Here is a 25,216-nt window from a genome sequence, read left to right as displayed (position 1 = left end):
CGTTTCCAGAGCCAGTCACGACCACTAGAGGAGATCACACACGATGGAGCTTGACTAGGAAGGAAACACCGCTAGAGAAAAAAAGTTAAGGTACAGTTGTAAATAGTTCTTAAGAATGTGCTGTATCCAACATGAAATCCGACTCGTTGGAATGAAGTATTGCTATTGAAAGCTCTGTAGACCTTCAGGTCGTTTCCAAAGAGCTGCGACATCTATTTTTCGGAACACTGAGTATTTGCGAACATTGTTTTTTGTTCTTCTTTTTGTAGTGTGCCTGTCTTATGACAAGATTCAACTGGAGGCTCTCCAGCGTGTCTTGCTCTGAGCATCTTCCTTCATCCGTTTGTGACTTAGCCTTATTCTAACTCCTCCCATGTTTCCAGTTCTCTTCCTACTTCTTTCTCTCATTCATCCTACTGTTCCCACTACACATCTTCTTTGCAGGCAGTTCCTACTCATTATACGTTCCTGTCGAGATTTTTTCTTCTTTATGATCTCCTTTCTTCCCCTATTTTCTTCACTACTTCTTCAGCATTAAGTCTGTAAATCCACATCACCTTAAGCATTCTTCTGTATAGCCACATTTCAAAACTTTCTAAATATATTTTTTTCTTTCTTTTCAACTGTCCGTAGTTACTGATGTATAATACTACACTCTTCAGCTCTGTTGTACTTCATCTGTATGTTAGTACACTCATATTCAGAAAAAACAGAACACCTTGAACGACTAGACATAAGACACTCACATTCACAACATATGTACATTAATATGTTGTGCAGAAATGATTAGCATTTCAGTCATCTCGTTTCAGCCTGTGTCCTGTTGCCTAGTAGGCACAGAGTCCACCGTGGGCCCTGATAACTTGTTCCGCATCGACGCGTATAAGGCACGAATGGCGTCCTGTGGTATCGCCGTCCATACTGCATTCACCTGGTTCCAAAGTTCGTCTTTGGCGGTTGGCATTGTGTCACAGCGCTACATTGTCTTTTCACCATATCCCACACATTTTCAGTTGGCCATAAGTCTGGTGGTCTGGCGGCCCAGGGCAAAAGGCTGACATCCTGTGGCACCAAGAGGGCATGTGGCTGTGCATTGTCTACCTGAAGAATGGCGTCTGGGGTGCTGTGCAGAAAGGGTATGGCTACGGGTCGTAGGATATCATTCACGTAGGTCACACTGGCCATAGTGCCCTGGACACGCATCAACTGCGAGTTGTGGCTGTACCCCATAGCACCCCACATCACAAGGCCTTGTGTTGGCGCTCTATCTTGTGCGGATGGAGTCATTGCGATGCTGCTCCCTATGTCTGCGGCGAATCGAAACGCGGCCATCATCTTCAAACAAATAGAACCTGGATTCCTCCGAAAATAGTATCTGATGCTATTCCTGTCTCCAGCGACGTCGTCCCATAAACCGTTGCCGTCTAACGTGTTTCTGCTCATTCGTCGAAGGTAGGCGGAGAGGTGGGCAACGCGCACGTAATGCATGCCGTAATAAACGGCCGATACTGTACGACGTGTTACACTGTCCCCCCGTTGCACCAGAGCCAAGGATAATGCAGATCCGTCGTGCAGAAACATTTCTGATGGACGAATATGACGCTGCGGCCGCTTATAACACGTAAGCTGTAAAGTAAACTTATCTCTGTGGCTTTAAAAACGATGTCGCTACCTCATGTTATACATAAAGCGTCATTAGACGACAAAACTGGAGGGCAAGAACTTATCAGAGACCTCTCGTGGTCCCTAAAACTCATTTCTGAAATAGAGATTCTACTTCTCTTCCAGTATCTTCACATTTACCTTTATGAGGCTATGCGGTAATCATTTAGTTCTTTCAGCAGTGGAAAGTACGTGGCGATCGGGAAGGTCTCCGGTAAGACAGTCAGTCGCTCTGAGCTTTTAGCCGAGAAAGGGAGAATTACAATTTGTTCTGTCTATGATACTTGATTTCAAGATAAGACACAAAAAGGAAAAACATATATATATATTTTCTTATTTGTTTCCTTTACGTCATCTCGTGGCCTAAACACACGTCGTATTGGAAGCTACGCTACCACTGAAAGAATCTGCATATTTCGTTTCACACCCATTGTGTGATTGTCCTTCAAACATAACGAACGTTTAAGAAGTAGTCAGTCGTACCACATATCGATTGCACTCAATATCACGACAAAATTTCTTGCTCGTATCTGTGGCGACATAGCAGTATAGCAAGTGACACTCGCCGAAATGAAAGCGTCACATCTATACCGCATCTGTTGTACGACACATCCTTTGTGCTGGAATTCCGAGAGTCTCCAGAAGTTTCGTAACGTCCGGTACGTACATTGTTAGAGGGCGCCACCCACTGAAACTGGCTCCGCCTGCGGCAGCACGTGGCGGCAAGCGCCCTAGCTGTGTATGTCTTCCGTGGACGCCGCCGCCCCACAGCAGCCCGGATACAGACACGCGGAGCGTTGCTAATGGCGAGTGCTCCCCCCTTGCGTCACATCTGCTCGTCTGCTCTCATTAACATGCCTTACTCTTCACGGAGGATGCAGGCAGCAACCACTTGCAAGCTTTCACCACAGAGCCAACGGTCGAAGAACGCAACGGCACTTCTCAATGGAGGTGCCGGCGGAATTCCCCGTTCAGAACGATGTGCAATCCTTCCGCGTTTCTTTTTTTGTGCTGAATCCAGTAAAATGCAGGAGTTGGACAAAAAAGTTGAAACACCGCGAGAAATGCATGCTTGACAAAAATGTGCAGATGCTAACCAAGCCTGCAGGATCTGACCACGAACTAGGCCTGTGCCATGCTCTCAGCACGATGCAAGTGTCAGTCGCGGTCAGAACAAGTTTCTGGTTATTTGCCAGTGCATTATGTCGGAGATAAGTGAATTCGAACGTGGGAATATTGCTAGTGCTTGTATGGTGGGCGCTGTTGTAACCAAGGCAGCAGTATTGTTTTGTGTTTCCAGAGGCACCGCATCGAAGATCTGTACCACGTACAGGGAAAGCGGAAAAACATCATCCACTACGTCACAATGCAAACGAAAGTGTGTGTCGAACGATTGTAACAGACGGTCATAGAGGAGCATTGTGATGAAAATTAACAGGACGACAGCTGCAAAAGTCACTGCAGAACTGAGTGTCGCAATCGAGAACTCCTACAGCACCAGTACAACACGAATGGAGCTCCATAAGGTGGAAATAACAGGGCGAGCTGCAATTCCGAAACCATTCATCACCGATTCAAATGCCCGTAACAGGAAAGCGTGGATCCACAGCCATTAACATTTGGTCGGATAACTCTTGTTTCACACTGTTTCCAACTTCTGGCCGCGTTTGCATTCTGAGATTGAAACATGGTGAGGGTTCGGTGACGATTCTGGCAGCCATAGTCTGGTATTCCATGAGCTACAAGGTTACCCCGCAAGGTAGCATTCCATGCTACTGTGTTTGTCCCCCTTTGGTGACGTTGTGTTTCAAAATGGCTCTGAGCACTATGGGATTTAACTTCTGAGGTCATCAGTCCCCTAGAACCTAGAACTACTTAAACCTAACTAACCTAAGGACATCACACACATCCATGCCCGAGGCAGGATTCGAACCTGCGACCATAGCGGTCGCGCGGTTACAGACCGAAGCGCCTAGAACTGCTCGGCCACCTCGGCCGGCTTGTGTTCAAAGACAGGGCCCCTGTTCACACATCTAGCACTGGTTTCACGAGCAAAAGGATGTATTGTCATACTTGCGGGATGGCTGGGAGTTGTTTTGACTGCCAGTGGGTTTCCAACGCCGTTTAGACATGATAATCTGGTGTCAATTTGGTGTTTCCGTATTTCTGTCCAATCCCTACATAAGAAGCCTTCTACTACATCTACAATTGTAGTCAATATACGGTATATGGCGAAGAGTACGTATTACATCAGTCTCAATTTCCCCCTGTCTCATATCTGTCGTTGATGACGCTATGAAAGAACATCTGTCTAAGCGCCTTCGTAAAATCCCGCAGTTCTCAATTTTTATCAACATACGTGAGGTATTAGTTCGAAGAGATTGAAAACTTGGCTTTCGCTTGTGCACTGTACACAGATCTCTGAAATCTAAGACATTTTGAGTAAATTACTTCAGTTACTGAAAACAAACAGCCATTACATAATGCTGAAGCCCGTGCTGACTTCAACTAAGACAAACATGCAGATAATAGTAATAAAACGGACTAACTGGGCAAGGGACTCATCTGCCTCTCCGTTCTGAAGCAGCTGCATCCCCAGTATACACTACTGGCCATTAAAATTGCTACACCAAGAAGAAATGCAGATGATAAACGGGTATTCATTGGACAAATATATTATACTACAACTGACATGTGATTACATTTTCACGCAATTTGGATGCATAGATCCTGACAAATCAGTACCCAGAACAACCACCTCTGGCCGTAATAGCGGTTCGTCGTTGAGTACACCATCTCAGGCGCTCCTGTCTGTGATGCAGCGTCAAGGGTAACCGCAGCCATGGTCTCCGAGCTGATAGTCCATGCTGCTGCAAACGTCATCGAACTGTTCGTGCAGATGGTTGTTGTCTTGCAAACGTCCCCATTTGTTGACTCAGGGATCGAGACGTTGCTGGACGATCCGTTACAGCCATGCAGATAAGGTGCCTGTCATCTCGACTACTAGAAATACGAGGCCGTTGGGATCCAGCACGGCGTTCCGTATTACCCTCCTGAACCCACCGATTTCATATTCTGCTAACAGTCATTGGATCTCGACCAACGCGAACAGCAATGTCGCGATACGATAAACCGCAATCGCAATAGGCTACAAATCGACCTTTATCAAAGTCGGAAACGTGATGGTACGCATTTCTCCTCCTCACACGTGGCATCACAACAACGTTTCACCAGGCAACGCCGATCAACTGCAGTTTGTGTATGAGAAATCTGTTGGAAACTTTCCTCATGTCAGCAGGTTGTAGGTGTCGCCACCGGCGCCAACCTTGTGTGAATGCTCTGAAAAGCTAACCATTTGCATATCACAGCATCTTCTTCCCGTCGGTTAAATTTCGCGTCTGTAGCGCGTCATCTTTGTGATGTAGCAATTTTAATGGCCAGTAGTATCCACAAATGTGTTGTTAAATCACATAAGGATGACGAGATGCCGGCCGGGGTGGCTGAACGGTTCTAGGCGCCACAGTCTGGAACCGCGCGACCGCTGCGGTCGCAAGTTCGAATCCTGCCTCGGGCATGGATGTGCGTGTTGTCCTTAGGTAAGTTGGGTTTAAGTAGTTCTAAGTTCTAGGGGACTGATGACCTCAGAAGTTAAATCCCATAGTGCTCAGAGCCATTTGAACCATTTTTGATGACAAGATAATGGAAATAGGAGAGGCGGAAATTTGTAAAGGGGGTTCTTTTTGGAAATAGCCGTTCAATTAAAAGGATGGATATATAGGGAACAGCAGTTGACAAGGATATGGAAAAAATATTAAAACGTGTTGGTAGTAGCTGACGAAGCAGATTAATCGAAAACAAACGTGTTCATTAAATGGTTCAAATGGTTCTGAGCACTATGGGACTCAACTTCTGAGGTCATTAGTCCCCTAGAACTTGGAACTAGTTAAACCTAACTTAAGGACATCACAAACATCCATGCCCGAGGCAGGATTCGAACCTGCGACCGTAGCGGTCTTGCGGTTCCAGACTGTAGCGCCTTTAACCGCACGGCCACTTCGGCCGGCCGTGTTCATTAATTTGTTTCGATAACTATGTGAGCTGGAGGCTCACTCGAGTAAACACACGCTTACATAACTCAAGTATTAAGCATGGAAACATCTAGATGAAGTGGTCAGCAGTTTAGGCACAGCTCTTCGCTTCACATGGGCTAACATACAAGATCGTTATAGGCAAATCGTCGCGGGAATATGAATACGATAACGAGGCTCGCAACTGCAAGTTTACAACAGATTCCATGAGTTTGAACACATTCTAAACTCGCATGTGAGTATGAAGAATTAATTTAGTTCAAACTTTACCACTTTAAAGAGATGCATTGCCTAAGGCAGCGCGTTATACAGACCAATACAATGGAAGTACATGAGTGTATTTGTTGTACACAAATTACAATCAAGTTAATGTATATGAATTAACTGTGACACAAGTATAAAATTTAAAAAGGTTGATTGAAGTTCGTTTGTATTGATTACCAATCCAGTGCCCAAGTAGGGCTGACTGCGTCTTCCTCTCTTCCGACCAGCCACCACGAACGTTAAACCCAATGGGACAAAGTCAACATGTTCCGTTCAATCCTCTACTCGGTTCAGAAGTTGTCTGAAATCACGTCTGCTGACGCACAAGAGAACAAATAATTTCTACCCCAGTAGTAGATGTTACTGACCTTTGCACCAAGGATGCAATGAGCTTCTCAAGGATATAAAGGGTGTATCTGAAATGAATGTAGAAAATGAGAGGGCTGATAGGCCGGGCCATAACAAGCATATTTCACATAGCAATCCAAGTTCTCATCCCTTATCGTACGGCGCTAGGCGTCGTTGAAAAGCGTCGCGCGCCGCCAGGAGGATGGGCACACAACATGCCATCCGAGCCTTCATGGTAGCAGGTCTGCAGGGCAACGATTTCAATGTATTTGTGACATCAAGTTAAAAGAGACGTCGGATTGAAGTTTTATAACCTTTATTTGCGACGGTGTAGTCGACATGGTTGCGGATGTTCCAGGCGGGACAACAGTAGGGGTTCCGCCTCTCACTGGGACGTGAACGGTTGCTTTTGGCTGTGCAAATGTCTGCATAGAGGACAGCACCTGTGCACACTGCGGAGTGTGGTTCGCCCTGCGTCAGTTTGTCATCGGACGGGGACACTCTTGCGTTCTTTACTGTGAGGAGCGGACAGGAAATGGAGCGCTATTGTTGGGAGCAAAGGGCAGACATGCACTGTGCTTACGAGGCAGCTGATGGAAATACGCTGCCCAAAGTTTGTATGTTCGGCTGTTTCCGATCCACGCACATTTACTGCCGTCCACAGGTCCGTAGGAGAGACAGATTCACTTGAAATATGTTTTTCGCTGGCACGTTCTCGTAATGGAACATGTGCATTTAAGGCCTACTTCGAAACCGTGTGTATTCATTTTGTGTTATAGGTGCGAAGGTCTGTCAGACGCGGCCGTTAATGCACAGTGCGTCCACCAGAGCTTGAAGAGGAGGCGTTAGCAGTGCTGGAAAATACACCATCAACAAGCTTGCGGCATGTTGCACGGGAAATGAAGCATTCCACAATTTGGCGTGTGTGGCATGGAATGCACCCCTACCGACTTCAGGAGGTTCAAGCCCTTAACCCAGACCATTTTCCCCATCGAATTGAATTCTCCCAGTGGTTTTTGCGAAGGTGTGCCAATCAACTGGACTTTCCGAACCGTGTACGTTTCACGGATGAGGCATCCTTTGTACAAGAGGGTATGTCCGACAGCCACAATCAACACACCAGGGCACGGGAAAATGCGCACGCCATCTTTGTCCGTGGTCACCAAGATCGCTTCGCTGTTAACATATGGGCCGGCTTGATAGGCGATAATTTGGCCAGTCCATACACGTTTCCCGGCGACTGAACACAAGAAACTCTGCCAGAGTTGTTGAAACATGTTCCACTCAACATGCGACAGTGAATGCGGTACCAACACAATGATGCATCTGCACATTTCGAACATGTAGTGCGAATGCATTTGGGTGAAACCTTTGGTGAGAACTGGATAGGGTGCGTCGAGCCGATGGCATGGCCTGCACGTTTTTCCCGACTTGACGCCTATTATTTTTTTCTTCTGGGGCAATCTGAAATCTGTTGTTTATGAAACACCTATTTAGACTGATGAAGAACTGATAGTGCGCATTATGGCAATCTCCGAAACAATTTCTGCTTTACCAGGAGAGCGTAATTTCGAGCACTTTTTGTAACTGTTTTCAAATAAAGGTTTATAAAACTTCACCCCTACATCTCGTTTACCTTGATGCCATAAATACATTGAAAACGTTGCCCTGCAGGCATGCTACCATGACGGCTCGGACGGCATTTGTTTGGCTACCCTATTGGTGGCGCGCGACGTTGCTCAACGCCGTACGCAGAGTGATCAGGACATGGATCGCTATGTGATATACGCTTGTTATGACCCGCTGTACAAGCCCTCTCATTTTCTACATTCATTTCAAATACACCCCCTATATATATACAGAAAGAACCAAAATTCGCGTGCTGGATGCTATAGTGTGATTCCTTGCCTACTAACGGTGCAGAATTCTCTAACAAAATTTCGTCCCATGCACATTTCTGTTGGAAAAAGGACATCAAAGGAACGCAATTTGGCAACGCTCTAATCACATCTAGGACAAGTATCTTACTTCAGTACCGCGCAGCTCTGCTGATTAGTTGTTGCAGTGGTTAAGAGTTCGATAGTTCCACTACGGATCTATGTACTTTTTTTAAGTTTCTAGTTTCATCTACACAGTTACATGGTACTGAAGCAAGAGTGCACCAAATAACCAACTGCTGCATAGTAATCATGCATCAGTACTTCAAATTTCCTCACGACAACATGTTGCGGAAGGTACAGTCACTTTCCAAAGATTTATGTTGCTTGGTGTGTCTTGAAACTTATGCTTTCAAAATTTTAAGAATAGATCTTCACTTGAACTTGTTAGTAGTGCTTGCCATTGGATTTCGTTGGAAATGTTATTGCCACATTCACGTTCACTAATGAAACCAGCGACAATCTGCATAGCTATTGTCTGAATTTCTCTACTTCTTCCGGAAGTATAATTTGGTAAGGACGAAAAAAATTCAGGTATCGGTCAGATAAGAATGTTGTAAGCGACTTCCTACCAGTGAATATGAGTCTATGAGGTGCCTCCCTATCAGCTAAAGAACTTTTTATCCTATTTACGCATATGCCACATAGCCTTGTGAGGTTCAGATCCCAATCTTTCCAACCAGCGCAAATGATATCAGAGCGGTGGCCTCCACATGTACAATCTCGGCGTTCTTGGTGAACTTAGTGAAGAGGTGGCAGTTGTGACTATTCAGGTCATTTATACAGAATTATAGTGAACAGCAACGGCCCTTTCGCACTTCGCTAAAGTATATCCGTTACTATTATCAATTACCGTTATTCACCATCGAAGATAAATCCAGTTCTGAATATAAAAAAATACGGCATTCGATATGCCTAGGTGTTTTAAAATTTCTTTTAAAATATTAGCAGGAAAAATATATCGAGCTAACGATGGAAAATCCATGTTAATTTTGGATATTTAAGGCCGATACAATGAACTTGTATAACAGTCATATGTTTAATGTTTTCACTCTGACTTCCGTAACCATTACGCTGCTTTTTCCCATTACCGTAACATAGATACCACGACAATATTTTGTTTTAAATGTTCTCGTGTTCACGCTATCGCAGAAAGCAAAGTACAGCAAACAGTTGAAAGTTAATCGCCTGCTGCTGTATAAGTACTGAATGTAAAAAGGTAGGAGTCTTGCAGTCCGTGCGATTTGCCACGACTTTGCGTGGTACCCCGCCCCCTTTACCATGCGTCATTTACCCACGTCTTCATCTCTTTGTCAGCGCCATCGATCACATTTTCTTTCACATCGCCCCTTGTCGATTTTATCCCAACTTTCAATCTAATGCATCATTCTGCGTGACAATATGTCATAAGCCATACGTCACACATATCCGTAAAACTCGAACAAAACTACCAAGTCTTCCATCATTTATGTCCTTTCATCGATTCATTGCTTATTCAATTCCGATGTCATAAGACTTATTCCGCCTCCATGACAACGTTCTTCGGATTTTCTTTTTTTTATATAGTAACCATTAATCAAATGCGAAAGAAAAATGTGTGTTATGATTCAGTTCCTCCTTCTACGTTAGTTGAAACCAATCACAGTCAAGAATCCAACTGTGGACCTTGAGCAGTGCACGTGTTGCACCGCAGATACTAAGAAAAGCAGCCCTCCAGAGAAGATGTCGCGAAACGTGTTCTTCGTTTGATTTCCTAAAAGCGAACAAGAGAGTGCTACAAAAACTGGACATGGGATAGTTGTATGGATCGAACCCAAGCCAAAGACTGAGCGGTATCATGCGATGTCATCCAGACTACGAGAACAACTGACACTAATTGTATCTGGCGGGTCTCTTGAATTTGCACGCGCAACGACCTAATTGGCCAACTTCAATCCTAATTAACTCGATAACGGCAAAAGTACCGATTTTTTCTTGACAGTTATTTCTCAGTACAACCCACCCTGCAACACCCTTACAAGCTTTTCAGTCCGTTTCTGACCATCATGCATACAGGTGTTCTGAATATCTCTTTCAGCGTGTCCCAATCATGTTTACGTGATAAGAGATCCGTTAAGGTGGAGTAAGGAGCACCCACACTGGATCGCGAATGAATAGCTCCAACAAGTTCAGAGGCTGCTCAAGAGGAATCGCGATAGCTAGGACACAGCTATAAGGCATTTGTAAATGAGAGAGCCGGCCGGGGTGGCCGAGAGGTTCTAGGCGCTACAGTCTGGAACCGCTCGACCACTACGGTCGCAGGTTCGAATCCTGCCTCGGGCATGGATGTGTGTCATGTTCTTAGGTTAGTTAGGTTTAAGTAGTTCTAAGTTCTAGGGGACTGATGACCTTAGAAGTTAAGTCCCATAGTGCTCAGAGCCATTTTTAAATGAGAGAGGTGACCAAACGGTTAGGCAATGACCATCAAGATTTTTTTGTTAGTACAGTCTACTATCTTGCTATAAGGATTTTTCTTTATATTTTCCTCAATCTGAGAATATTTTCGGAATTATGTTTATTGTATGCACTCTGTAAGTACCCCAGATTTTCATATCCCAATTGTACAGACAGTTCCTTCTGTCTTTCGAAAATATTTATGTGAGTAATATTATTTAGCAAACGCTCGTTACGGGCATTGGCATCTTTCGAGATTTTCTATTAATCTTTTCGTTACCTAAAGTTATTTAACTTCTGCCAATATGAGATTTGCAGATACACATTTTCTCGTGGAGTTTTTTTTCCAATGAAATTTGCCACAGGAAAAATCTGAACATAGAAACTGAAGGAATTAATTTACATTGTCTTAAAGGAGTGTAAGAAATTAAATAGACTGTCAAAGTATGAAATTAAGAAGTGTTAGAGAGAATAGGTGAAGAAAGAATTACACTGTAAATGTAGCTAGAAACAGAGGTAGATCTAGACTTTTAGAAACACTCACATGTCACATCTCTCAGACAATTTTGTATCTGCATACATAAAAAAATTGTTTTACACTTTTAATCAGATTTTCCCTTGTTTACTAGATTACCTGGAGACAGCAACTTACTTAACTTACCTTACCGGAGAGAACTCACGTAGGACATCGAAAACGTTCAGAGAAGGGCAGCGAGTTCGAGTGGCATTCAATAAAATTTTTAATTACGGCGAGATATTTTCACGAAATTTCCATCCCCAACTTTCTCCTCCGAATGCCAATATATTTTAATGACTCCCATCTGCGTAGGGCTAACTGACCATTGCAAGAAAACAAGAGAAAATAGAGTCTGCACTGAAATATCTATACTCTCATTTTTCACAAGTGCTTTTCCAGAGTGGAAAGGCCGAGAACTAGGCTGAAACCGTTTCTGCAAACCTTCTTTCAAACGCTTGTCACCACTACGATATCTTTAAGTCCTAATTCTTGGAATTTTTTTTTTTTTTTTTTTTGAAACTTACAAATCACCTACTTGTTAATCAGTGTGAAAAGAGATAAAATTTTAAAATGAAATACAAGTTTCAGTCAAAGGAAGTGTTTACTAAGGACATTTGTCTCTAGTTTAGTCTTGCGAGGATATGAAATGTGGACGATTAACAGTTCAGACAAGAATATAATGGGAATGTGACGCTTCAGAACTATGCTGATGATTATACAGTAGATTGAGTCACAAACGAGGTGGTACTGAATCGAATCAGGGATAAAAGAAATTTTTGCTGCAACTTGGCCAGAAGAAGGAAATGGGACACACACAGAGTCATAAAGGAAAAGTCAATTTGGTAGTGCAGGGATGTGTGTGTGGGGGGGGGGGGGGGGGGGGCGAAGCGAAGGGGGGGGGAGGTGATTGGAGGAGGGTGCTAAAAATTGCAGAGCGTGACCAAGGCCTGACGAAAATAAGCACGTTTTGCAAATTTATTGGAAATGGGAAGAGGCTTTCACACGTCAGACTAGCTTGGAGGGTTGCATCGAAAGTCTTCCGACTGAAGACCACAACAAAATCTCAGTGGCACTACATCGGATGTACACTGATGGACAAAAATCGCAACACCAAAAAAAAAAAATTAATGTAGAGTAATGAAATTTCTGGAATACATTTGCCTAGACAACATATTTCAGTGATTAACACTGCAAGACGACAGGTTAATTTAAGCGACAGATAAGCCGCTGCAAATATGAAATGTTGGCACATTAATAAGAGGTGTAACAACCGGGACGTTGAATGCAAGCATGCAAACGTGCATGCCTTGTGTTTTACAGGTGTCGGAAGTCAGTTCGTGGGATGGCGTTCCATGCCTGTTGCACTTGGTCAGTCAATACCGGGCGGTTAATGCTGTGTGTGCATGACGCCGAAGTTGTCGTCCGATGGTGTTCTATACGAGCTCGACTGGAAACAGGTCTAGTGATCGAGCACCCTAAGGCAACGTGCCGACATCCTGTAGAGCATGCTGGGCTACAGCAGCGGTATGCAGGCGAGTGTTATCCTTTTGGAAAACGCCCCCTGAATGCTGTTCATGAATGGCAGCCCAACAGGTCGAATCGCCGGACTGATGTACACGTTTGCAGTCCGTGTGCATGGAGTAACCACTAGAGTGCTCCTGATGTCTTAGGAAATCACACCCCAGACCATAATTCCAGGTGTACGTCCAGTGTGTCCAGCACGCAGACAGGTTTGTTGCAGCCCTTCAACTGGCCTCCTTCTGCCCAACACACGGTCATCACTGGCACCGAGGCAAAACCAGCTTTCATCAGAAAGCACAACAGACCATCACCCTGCCCTCAAATTACCTCTTTCTCGACGCTACTGGAGTCAAAAATGATGGTGATTTGGAGTCAGTAGAATGGACGCTATAGGGCGTCTGGCTCGGAGCTGCCCTTGAAGTAACCGATTTGTAACATGTCGTTGTATCACTGTGGTGCCAACTGCTGCTCAAATTGCTGCTGCAGATGCAGTACGATGCGCCAGAGCCATATGCCGAACACGATGGTCTTCCCCCTCGGTAGTGGTACGTGGCCGTCCGGAGCTCGGTCTTCTTGCGTCCGCCATATTCCCGTGACCACCGCTGTTAGCAATCATGTACAGATGCATTATTCATGCCAAGTCTTTCTACAATATAGCAGAACAGACATCCACCTTCTCGTGCCATATTACATGACCTCGTCCAAACTCAGCGAGGTGTCAATAATGCCGTCTTTGGAACCTCAAAGGCTTTCTTCACTAACATCAACTCACCACGACCAGTCTCAAAGATAACAAATGCTCACGACCGATACAGTGTGTATTTAAAACAAAACTGATTTGCCTCCTCATAGTAGCGCTACTAGCGTCACTCTTATGGAAGAGCCGCAAATTTTGAATAGACATCATCTTTCAGCTGTAGAAACACGCCTACCACCTTTAGTTCATGTAGGACAACTCCTTGGTATTTGCGATTTTCCGTCAGTATAAAATATCAGTCCAATCGATGAAAACGGCCATTCCTCTCGTATCAGAGGGAATAACCTGCTACACAGCAATGAATCCACCCTGGACCCATAACAACAGACGCAGGGATCGCTAGCGGGGCGCGGTGTGGCGCGTCTCGGTTAACACCAGCGCAGCCTTGGTTTGTGGGCGTGCCAGCCGCCGCCCGCCAGCTGTTTTCGTGAAGTCGCACGGCTGGCCGGGCACCGCACCGCTCCCTTCACCAACACGATATCTCCTCTCTTCCCCTCTCCCTTTGTGGCATTCACCAGCTGGCCACCTCTCTGCTTTCCTCCAGGGCCTGGACAGCTGCTTTTCTGCTTTTCTCGGCGGTAACTACATCCCCCCCTAACGGTATTCTCACTCAGAAGCAGACGGCTTGACGACGAATGCATATGTCCGCCTTCACCGGGACGTTAAACGCCAGCCCTCTTTCCCTCTTTCCTTCCCACCGGCAGCAGTCCTTGCGGCGTAGCGCCGTATACCGATCCTGCCTTGGAGGCGGTTAAGTGGGAGATGTGTCTCAGAGCCGAATAGTGACAGATGGGGACGCGAGACTGGACGCGCACGTAGTTTATGTATCAGCCGATAGAGGACAATATTAGATAGGGGGACTGTGATTTTAGTTTCGATTGTGCTCACTAGAGTGCACTAAAGTAATAGAATGTTTTTCATAAACTATTCTAGTATTTTTATAAAGTGTTATTATGTCTTTTTGTGTATGTAAAATGTTTTAGCACTATGAATGACGCGTGAGTGCGCTTTAAGGTTAATATGAAGATAATTGTTTAACGAGTTATGTAGTAGGATTCAGTGTGGGATCATTTCGAAGAAGTATGGATATGGACAAGGGGGATTTTTGTAGAATAGTTTTGTAAAGTAAGTTTATGGTAAAGGGAAAGTTAATTCAGGTAGTAAATAACTTTATGCATAAGCAAAACTTCAGCATATTAGATAATTACGACGGTAAAAAGTGCAGTCATCAGGTTTACTATTTTGCGATTTGTTATTGATGAAAAGCGCGGATTGACGCGGGAGAATGTTGTTTTGCTATTGGTTGTGGAGTGAACTGACCAATGGTAAAGCAATATTCTTTGCGCGCCTTTTTCTGCTGGTAGAGAAGACAGAGTATTCTAGAGAAGAGTCGAAGCCTAGCCATGAAACAGTTCGGACGTGTGTAGTAGTAGTTCCGATGGAAACGATAAGTTGCCGAATCTAGCAGTGTTTCACACATCAAAACTGTGGTAAAGTGACGTCATAATTATTCCGATGAGCGTGTAGAAATTTCGGAAATTTTAAGTGAATTTTGTGACGAAAAAAGACATATATTCCGCGTGGTGTATTGAGCAGGTCGGTGGCTAAAAACTGTGACTGCATTTGGTACCGACAGACTTAATATTTGGCGAGCATTCTCAATCAAAAACAATCGGTATTTCTGTAGCTATTACGTTTTTGGGAAATGCAACACCATGATCTTGCTAACGTGAGTGAAATAGATTGTGGGTGACTGTATTAAGACTAGCACGGGCTTGGCAGTGATACTTGTTCACCTAAGTTTCAGAATATATTAACTGAGGATAAAATTTCCAACCTTTCACTTGTGTGAAAATTTTCTCCCGAAACGTAGATTAGTGACTTAAATTGCAGCCTGGTTCACGTCGAAGTACAGTAGGTTTCACTCGGCTTCCCTACTGATGATCTGCTGAGACAATGTTCACAGGTAGGTGCAGGTCTGTCGTAAAGGGACGGAAAGAACCGCGCCGCCGCATCCTGAAATTGTTTTACTGGCACAATATTGTTATGTGTAGTCTTTTGACTTTGTTGATGTTGTGTTCGTCAGCCCGAAGACAAGCTAGATGCTACTCTATCCTGTGAAAGCATCTTCATCTGTGAATAACTAATACAACCTGTATGCTTTTCAAGCTGTCTACCATTTTCATCTCTTGGTATCCCTCTACAATTTGTACCACCCAAGCTTCCCTCTAATACTAAACTGGTGGTCTCTTGATCTCTCAGATAGCGTCCTATCAACCTATCCCTTCCTTTAGTCAAGTTGTGTTACAAATTTCTTTTATCTCCAATTCTGTTGAGTAACTCCTCATAGTTACATGATCTACCCATCCAATACTTCCGTAGCACCACATTTCAAAAGCTTCTATTCTATTCTTGTACGAACTGTTTGTCGACCACGTTTCACTTCCATACAAGGCTATACTCCACATAAATACTTTTAGGGAAGCCTGCCTATCACTTAAATCTTTATTCGATGTTAACAAATTTCTCTTCTTCAGAAACGCTTTTCTTTCCATTTTATATCTCTCTGCTTCGGCTATCATCACTTATTTTACTGCTCAAATAACAATTAGTGTCTTATTTTCTAAAGTAATTCCCTCAGCATCTCCTGATTTAATTCGACTACATTCCATTACCCTTGTTTTGTTTTGTTTTGTTGATGTTCAACTTATACACTCCTTTCAAGATATTGTCCATTCCATCTAGCTGCTTTTCCAAGGCCTTTGCTGTTTCTGAATGAACTACATCGTCATTGGCAAACTTCAAAGTTCTATTTCCTCTCCATGAACTTTAATTCTTTCTACAATTTTTTCTTTGGTTTCCTTTACTGCTTGCTCAGTGCACATATTGAATAACATCGGGGATAGGCTACAACCCTGTCTCACTCGCTTCTCAATTACTGCTTCCCCTTAACGCCCCTCACCTCTTATAACTGCTGTTTGGTTTCTATACAAGTTGTAAATAGTCTTTCGCTCCCTGTTGTTTACCCCTGCTACTTTCAAAATTTCTAAGAGTGTGTTCCAGTCAACATTGTCAAAAGTTTTCTCTAAGTCTACAAATGATAAATGGCGGTTGGCCTTTCTTTAACAAAGGTTTCAAGATAAGTCGTGGGTCAATATTTCCTCGTTTGTTCCTACGTTTCTCCGGAATCCGGTTTCTGCCAATTCTTCCATTCTTCTGTGAAAAATTCTTGTTAGTATTATGCAACAGTATAGTTATCGACTCATACCTCTCAGTACCTGCTTTCTTTGGAACTGAAATTATTAAATTTTTCTTGAAGTCTGACGGTATTTAGCCTGTCTCATGCATCTTGCATACCAGATGGAATGGTTTTGTCACGGCTGCCTCTCCCACGGACAACAGTAGCTCTGAGGAATGTTATCTACAACAGAGGTCATGTTTCGGCTTAGGTCTTTCAGTGCTCTGTAAAATTTTTCTCGTAGTGTCTTATCTCCCGGCTTATCTTCACCCAAGTCCTCTTCCATTTCTATAACGTTGCCTAAAGCTCATTTCCTTTATATAGGCCATCCATATACTCCTTCAATCTCTCAGCTTTGCCTTCTTCCTCACTTCTGATTTTCCACCTCAGCTCTTGATATCCATACAGCTGCTTCAGTTTTCTGCGAAGGCTTCGCTGATTTTCCTAGAGGCGGTATGTGTATTTCCACTAGTGATACATCCTTCTATTACATTTGCCCTCTAGCCATTCCTGCTTAGCCTTTTTGCACTACCCGTCAGTTTCATTTTCAGCCGTTTGTATTCCCTTTCGCCTGCTTCATTTGTTGCATTTTTATGTTTTCTGCTTTCAGCTAATAAATTCAATAACTCCTGTGATATCACTGTCTTTGTATCTACTTGTCCTTTGCTGCCTTCCCTATTTCATCTCTCAAAGCTACCCATCCGTCTTCTACTTACCTTTGTTTCAGTCAGTTGTTGCCTAATGGTCCCTTTGAAACTCTCAACAGCCTCTGGTTCATCCAACTTATCCAGGTGCCATCTCCTTAATTTCCTATCTTTTTGTAATTTATTCAGTTTTAATTTACAGTTCATAACCAACAAATTGTGTTCAGGGTCCACATCTGCATTTAGATAAGTCTTACAGTGCAAATCTGGTTCCAAAACCTCTGCCAAACCGTCACATAATCAATCGCAAACCTTCCGGTGCCTCTAGGTCTCTTCCATGTACACAACTTCCTTCAATTATTCTTAAACCAGCGATGATTAAATTATGCTCTGAGCAAAATTATAAAGGCGGCCTCTTCATGTATTCACCGGCTGCTGTGGCCGAGCGGTTCTTGACGCTTCAGTCCGGAACCGCGTTGCTGCTACGGTCGCAGGTCGAATCCTGCCTCGGGCATGGATGCGTGTGATGTCCTTAGGTTAGTTAGGTTTAAGTAGTTCTAAATTCTAGGGGACTGATGACCTCAGATGTTAAGTCCTATAGTGCTTAGAGCCATTTGAACCATTTTTTTCATTTATTCCTTTCCCCCAGACCATATTCACCTGCTATTTTTACTTCTCTTCCTTTTCCCACTGTCGAATTCCAGTCCCCCATCACAATTAAGTCCATCCGAATAATTTCTTGTTCAAATGGATCTGAGCACTATGGAACTTAACATCTGAGGTCACCAGTCCCCTAGAATTTAGAACTACTTACACCTAACTAACCTAAGGACATCACACGCATCCATGCCCGAGGCAGGATTCGAACCTGCGACCGTAGCGGTCGCGCGGTTCCAGACTGAAGCTCCTACAACCGCTCGGCCACACCGGCCGGCGAATAATTTCTCTTATCTCATCGTACATTTCTTACATCTCTTCACGACTTGAGAAGCTAACAGGCATACAAATTTATACTACTGTGGTGAGGCTTGGCTTCGTGTCCATCTTGGATAGGATAATTCGTTCACTATGCTGTTCATAGTAGCTTACCCACATTTCTGTTTTCTTAGTCATTATTAGACCTACTCCAGCATTACCCCTATTGATTCTTTATTTATAACCCTTTATTCGCCTAACCGGAAGTGCTCTTCCTCTTGCCACCGGGCCGACGGGGTGGCCGAGCGGTTCTAGACGCTACAGTCTGGAACCGCGCGACCGCTACAGTCGCAGGTTCGAATCCTGCCTCGGGCATGGATGTGTGTGATGTCTTGAGGTTAGTTAGGTTTAAGTAGTTCTAAGTTCTAGGGGACTGATAACCTGAGAAGTAAAGTCCCATAGTGCTCAGAGGCATTTGAACCATTTTTCTTGCCGCCGGACTTCGATAATCCCCACTGTATCTAACCTCAAACAACCCATTTCCTTTTTTAAAACATGTAACATACCTGCCCGATTAAAGGATCTAACATTCTACGCTCCAACTAGTAAAAAAACATTTTTGTTACTCCTAATGACTACACCCTCCTGACGAGTCCCCGCCCGGAGATCCGAATGCGGAAATGTTTTATCTTCGGAATGTTTTGTCCAAGAGGTTTCTGTTAGCGTTTAACCACACACTAGAGCCTCATGCCTCAGGGAAAAATCACGACTGGTAGTTTCCCCTTGATTTCAGAAGTTCGCAGAATCAGCACAGCAGGGCCTTGTTGGCTGATGTCACAAGGCCACATCAATCATCCACACTGTTATCCGCGCAATTACTGAAAAGGCTGCTGCCTCTCTTCAGGCACCACAAATACCCCTTCGTTATGGTTGCACCCATCATACGCCTCTCTGCATCACTGAGTCACGCAAGTCACCCTCTCCCTCCTCCCTCCCCACCTCCACGGTAAGATCCACGGCTCATGGGGGAGGAATCTTCTGACATGGAATTGAAAATTTTGGAGTCAATTGAACGACTGTGGATTAACGCCGCATGCAGCCCGAGCAGTACGCTGTTCGGTTTAAAAAAAAAGAGAAAAAAACATTATTCTTGCCCGAACTAGGTAGCCCCGGAATAATATGCCATGTGAGGAATTATGGAAAGTAACCAAACTTCAGCATATCACTGGTGCTGATTGCGGACAATGTTCCAGTCGTGAAGGTATCTGTAGAGGATCATGTCTGCACACCATGAAAACTCCAGTCTACAGCAAATGAACTCTGAAACAAGACAAATGCTTTTGCAGTCGATTCACTTTTATCTACTTGGGTGTCAACTAGCACTTTATCTAATTCCAAAGACGATTGGTTGATTTAAAACTTGATCTGTTCTGCTCATTATATTTCATTCGCTCTCTGTTCATTCAAATTCCTGGCTAGAGGCCAACTTTTTAAAGGGAAGCGTTGCTTAAAAATTAAACAGCTGATTCCAAATTGTTGACAACGCACCTGTAACATATTCTCAACAAGTACTGGCCGACAACCATCAACATTTCTTATACGAGAAACTGCCGCCAGGGCGGTTTTCTTATGTAAATGTTCTTGTTAAAGGCCGAGCAACGCGGTGGAGCTGTTAGGATTAATACCACTTTTTTCTGTTTTGCATGTTTAAATAGATTTTTAGGGGTGTGACTAGTTCCGTCATTAAATAGATCTCAGCTTTAAAAAATGTGTCACTGTTTATTTCAAAGGACTAATTTCATCGTTTAATGTGTTTGCCTATTTTTGAAATTTTGTGTGGTTAATTATTTAAGGAGCTATTCCACCACTGACTGTTTTCGGACAGCTTTAAAATTTGATGTGGTGGATTATTTTAAAAAAATAATTTCACCAACGCCAAAATTTCATATGATCAGTTAAGAAGGTGTCGGTTTTTTTAATGGCCCCTGTGGTAATCATTTGTCTTATATTACTCAAGTATCTCTCTAATTGCTTGCAATTGTCTGATTCTGAACTGATTCAGAGAGGTGTATATGTGTTTTAACGTCTGTATTGCCAGAGTTTTGTTTAATTAAATTGCATTGTCATTTTGACAAAGCTTGCGCAAAGCTTCTTTTTCTTTCTTTTATTTGAAAAATATTCCAGTTTCGTATCATCACAAACTGATTTTATCGACAGTATCTTTAGATCAATATCTTTATTTTGTAATAAAGTAACCTCTGGAATTTACATTTCACGAGTAAATATCTGACTGTTGAACGTAGTACCTGAAAGTCACTCCATATTTTAAGGGCAGAATGAGCAAATTGGTCTCGTCGTACGTCCTTTAAGTAAAACTTTCCTAAAAGCATACACGACCGTATACAGGCCAATGGTATGCTTGTGTGACTCATGGGAGGAGGGAAGGTTGTTGCTTAACGTCACATCTAAATCATGGTCACTGGAGTGCGAGCACAAGCGCAATTGGACGAAGAGCAAATCGATAGTGGCACTATTGAAAGAGCCAGCCTTACATTCAGAGCAAACCACGGAAAACCTAAATCGACGTGATGAAAGGGAATGGAAACCCCGGTACTCGAAAACGGCATCAGTGTCTCATCTCTACGTCAACTGATCATACGAGGGGCGTTTAGTAAGTAATGCAACACATTTTCACACAGCCAGTTTCAGTCGAAAAATTCGGAATTTGTTGTGGGATATCGTGGAATATTCCTGCTTCGGCCCCTATAGTTTCATAAAGTTTCGGCAGGTGGCGGAACTATTGTAGCCTTCAAAATGGCGTCTTTAACTAGGCTGTGGTCCAAGCAGAAAGTTGTCTCTGAGTTTTTTTTTTTGGTGGCAAATCGGAGCATTGGAGATATTCGTAGGCGCTTACAGAATGTCTACGGAGACCTGGCAGTGAAGAAAAGCACTCAGAGTCGTTGGGCGAGGCGTCTGTCATCATCGCAACTGGGTCGCGCAAACCTGGCCGATCTCCCTCTTTCCGGTCGGCCGCATGCAGAAAACTCCTGCAATGTTGGAAAAAATTTGGAAATTTGTGGTAAGGTCTTATGCGACCAAACTGATGAGGTCATCGGTCCCTAAGCTTACGCTCTACTTAATCTAAGTAAGGACAAGACACACACCCGTGCCCGAGGGAGGACGGCGGGAGCCTCGCGAACCGTGACAAGCCGCCCAAGACCGCGCAGCTACCCCGAGAGGATGCACTCCACGGAAAGCAGTACGTAGATAATGAGGAGATTATCGAGCAGCAAGACTTTGATTCCGACGTCGACCAGTAGAGTAGTACCTTGCGGGCAAAGAAGTCCTCCCAGTAAGGTGGCGTAAGGTCGTAGCATTGTTGAAAAATAGTTTTTTATACGAAAGAGTGGGGAATAATATGGTGTACTGCAATCCTGAGTAACACCAATCTGATTTCAGGAAAAATATGTGTTGCATTAATTATTAACCGCCCTTTGGATAACTTGCCTTTAGAGGAACTGTGGAAGGGGGTTAATGTTAGAGACGGTGAGATAATACAGGAACTACTCGATTTCGGAGCTGTTTTGTCGACATATCACTTCGTACACCAATTACACATTTACCTACTGCGTGAGGTAAAGCGTATCCAATGCTGGTAACTCTTTCCTGCGCACTTATTATGGGATGTTTTATTTTCATACTGTCAGCAACAGATAGGACTTGATATGAGAATATAGTTTTTAAAACGATTCCACTGCACACTTAAACAGCAAGTAGTTCGTAAATTTTGAATAATTTGTTCACTGTACATTGGATCAGCAAATCTACCTTGTTGCCTACCTGCAAGTTAGTCCCTCCTCCATATTTCCGTAGCACTGTCGAAATGTCAGCTAACTAGTACAGTTGGTTAACAGTTGGGGGTGCCGTGGATTGTAGCCCCAGAATCCGGTCTCTCAGCATTGCCTTCCGAACCAGCGCGTGGCTGGCGAAAGCGCCTGCTGCGCCCGGCTGCCTGTGGTCGGAGACCCTGCTGCCAGCTATTGCGGCGGCCTTGGACCTGCCGCTGGTTAGCAGCAACGCTGTGATTTTGAGGCTTGTTACGAAAGGCTGTGCTCCGGGCAGCACTGTGGTAAATACTGCCGAACAACACCAGTAGACAATGGATAGCGTCGATTAATTTAATCACTCTGACCTTCCCTTTTGCGGATGGGAAGCTTGCAGGAAGTGTTCAAATGGTTCAAATGGCTCTGAGCGCTATGGGACTTAACTGCTGAGGTCATCAGTCCTCTAGAACTTAGAACTACTTAAACCTAACTAACCTAAGGACATCACACACATCCATGCCCGAGGCAGGATTCGAACCTGCGACCGTAGTGGTCGCGCGGTTCCAGACTGAAGCGCCTAGAACCGCTCGGCCACACCGGCCGGCGCAGGAAGTGTGCTACAGAAGCCAGAAAAGTCTTTTATCACAAATAAGACGTTTCATAACATCATATGGAATTAAAGGTAATTCAATGTGGTGTTTTGGTGCCTCTTTATTGTGGTTTATCTTCTAAATATCACGCTAGTGACAAGAATCAGTTTTACTATGATGGAAATTTATTAATCAACATATTTTAGAAAGAAGTTTTTCGTATAGTGAACTGTCATTTCCATTCCCAGTTAGTTTCTAGATTCTTTTGACTGTGCTAAGAAGAACACGTCTCGAGAATTCTCTCAAATGGTTCAAATGGCTCTGAGCACTATGGGACTTAACATCTGAGGTCATCAGTGCCCTAGAACTTAGAACTACTTAAACCTAACTAACCTAAGGACATCATACACATCCATGCCCGAGGCAGGATTCGAACCTGCGACCGTAGCGGTCGCGCCGTTCCAGACTGAAGCGCCTAGACCCGCTCGGTCACTACGGCCGGCCAGAAACCTTTCTTAATTTCATATGCTTAGCACAGCTAAGTCGCTGCACAAATACGACCAGTAACAGGAAATTATTTGTCGATATCTTCATTCTCGCTTTCTGCTGCGAAGAGTGTCCTGACTGCGTCCTATATATTCCGGTGCTTATTCTTGGAATCTAGATTCCCAGAAATCTACGTCGGGACTGAAGCAGTTCTTAAGGCTTTGGTATTGTGTGAGACTACATGAAAAAGAAAAAATTCGATGATTCGTAGTTACTGATAAGTGTCGCCAGGCGCATTTTTTTCTGGTTTCGGCAGATATTTGCATTGCACGTGACGACTTTCACGCGACGCCCATTGTCAACAGGGAGCGTTGGTTTATTTCCGATTATAAATAAAATTATTTCTAAATCGGACTTTTACGTGCCCTTTCGACAGAGCGCTCCCACATTAGTCTATTCCGATATCCGTTTTATCTATATGTTTTAAGAGGGACAGTAAACCACGAAGAATAAACAGCAGTGCAGCAGCGACGCAACAGCTCTGCATGCTTGGCGGCAGCAGTCATCGCGGGTCAGGGCAGTGCTGTCGCTGCCGGAGAACAGATTACTCTTCGTGTCTTCTTGTCCCTTTTAATACATACAGATAAAGCGAATATCGGGATAAACTAATCTTGGCCCGCTCTATCGAATGAGCACGTGACATTCCACTTTAAAAATAATTTTGTTTGTAACGAGAAATAAAAGCGATGCATTCCGTCGACACTGTGCGTTGCATGAGCGACGTGATAAGCAGTATTCGTCTGAGCTGACTCCAGCTACACAACGCAACAACAAAAACGAAACTGCAAATATCTGCTGAAACACCATATAATATGTGCCTAACGACTCTTAGGAGAGACACCATATATGTGTATAAGGTGAGATAACGATAAAAAAAATACGAATTAGAGAAAAGATTTGGGGCAAAGAAAGAAAAGTGATGCCCTACTAAGCATAATAATTACCTCCAAAGCAAAAGAGAAGGCGTTTTGTATCTCATACACAGCAGAAATTAAAACGTATTTCCTCTAGAAACTAACAAAAATATTACAACCATCAGAGCTATAAACAAATGGAATTCAAAATAGGTACCAAGATGTGACATCACAATAGCCGTTACCATTATATTACTGGTCATGGTCGACGGTTAATATCGTGAATTGTTCTTCACTCCGTATCAATTCTTTCAGGATTAAAATACATTTAGCATATATTTGAAAAATAAGGTCAGAACCCGTATTCCTTTGCGACGAATACTGTATTTTCACTCCCAAGAAAAATTTTAGCTGACCGATTTTTGAATCTATGAAGTGTGATACATATTCCCGATAAACCAAACTATATCCATGTTTTCGTGTGAACCTATGGTTTTCGGAAGTAAATTTTAAATTGTAGCATTGTTTCGTCAGGATGGCAAAATGGTTCAAATGGCTCTGAGCACTATGTGACTTAACTTCTGAGGTCATCAGTCACCTAGAACTTAGAACTACTTAAACCTAACTAACCTAAGGACATCACACACATCCATGCCCGAGGCAGGATTCGAACCTGCGACCGGAGCGGTCGCTCGTTTCCAGACTGTAGCGCCCAGAACCGCACGGCCTCTCCGGCCGGCTCAGGATGGCAGTTCTGGAAAAAGTGTAAAAAAATCAGTACGAAAACATAGTCACTCTCCTGACAATGAAAATCGTGAAATATCGCATACAAGATTTCGATATAACATTTGAAGATAGCGTTCACGTATCACACACCAATGTTTTCCACATTTTATGAAGTATTCTGGGGCATATATGCCACACTATGTACAAATCATGTACAAATCAGCAGAATTACTGAGCTGTTTACTAATGTTTCAAAACAATGTCTGTGATATATAAGAAAAGAAATCAGTTACTTCAGACATCCTTGGAATAGAGAAGATGGTGATTTGATCTGATTTTTGTGAAACAGACG

The 25,216-nt window shown here is 43.6% G+C and overlaps 1 protein-coding gene across 1 annotated transcript in view; it reads left to right on the top strand.

Moving 5' to 3' along the window:
• LOC124609553 (sushi, von Willebrand factor type A, EGF and pentraxin domain-containing protein 1) overlaps nucleotides 1-25,216 on the top strand; it is a 540,650-nt gene that overhangs the window by 263,943 nt on the left and 251,491 nt on the right. The window lies entirely within an intron of this gene.

This window comes from Schistocerca americana, chromosome 1 (assembly GCF_021461395.2).
Source record: "Schistocerca americana isolate TAMUIC-IGC-003095 chromosome 1, iqSchAmer2.1, whole genome shotgun sequence".
Lineage (NCBI taxonomy): Eukaryota > Metazoa > Arthropoda > Insecta > Orthoptera > Acrididae > Schistocerca > Schistocerca americana.
Note: the sequence above shows the minus strand (reverse complement) of the source record. Positions and strands in the feature narration are given on the sequence as shown.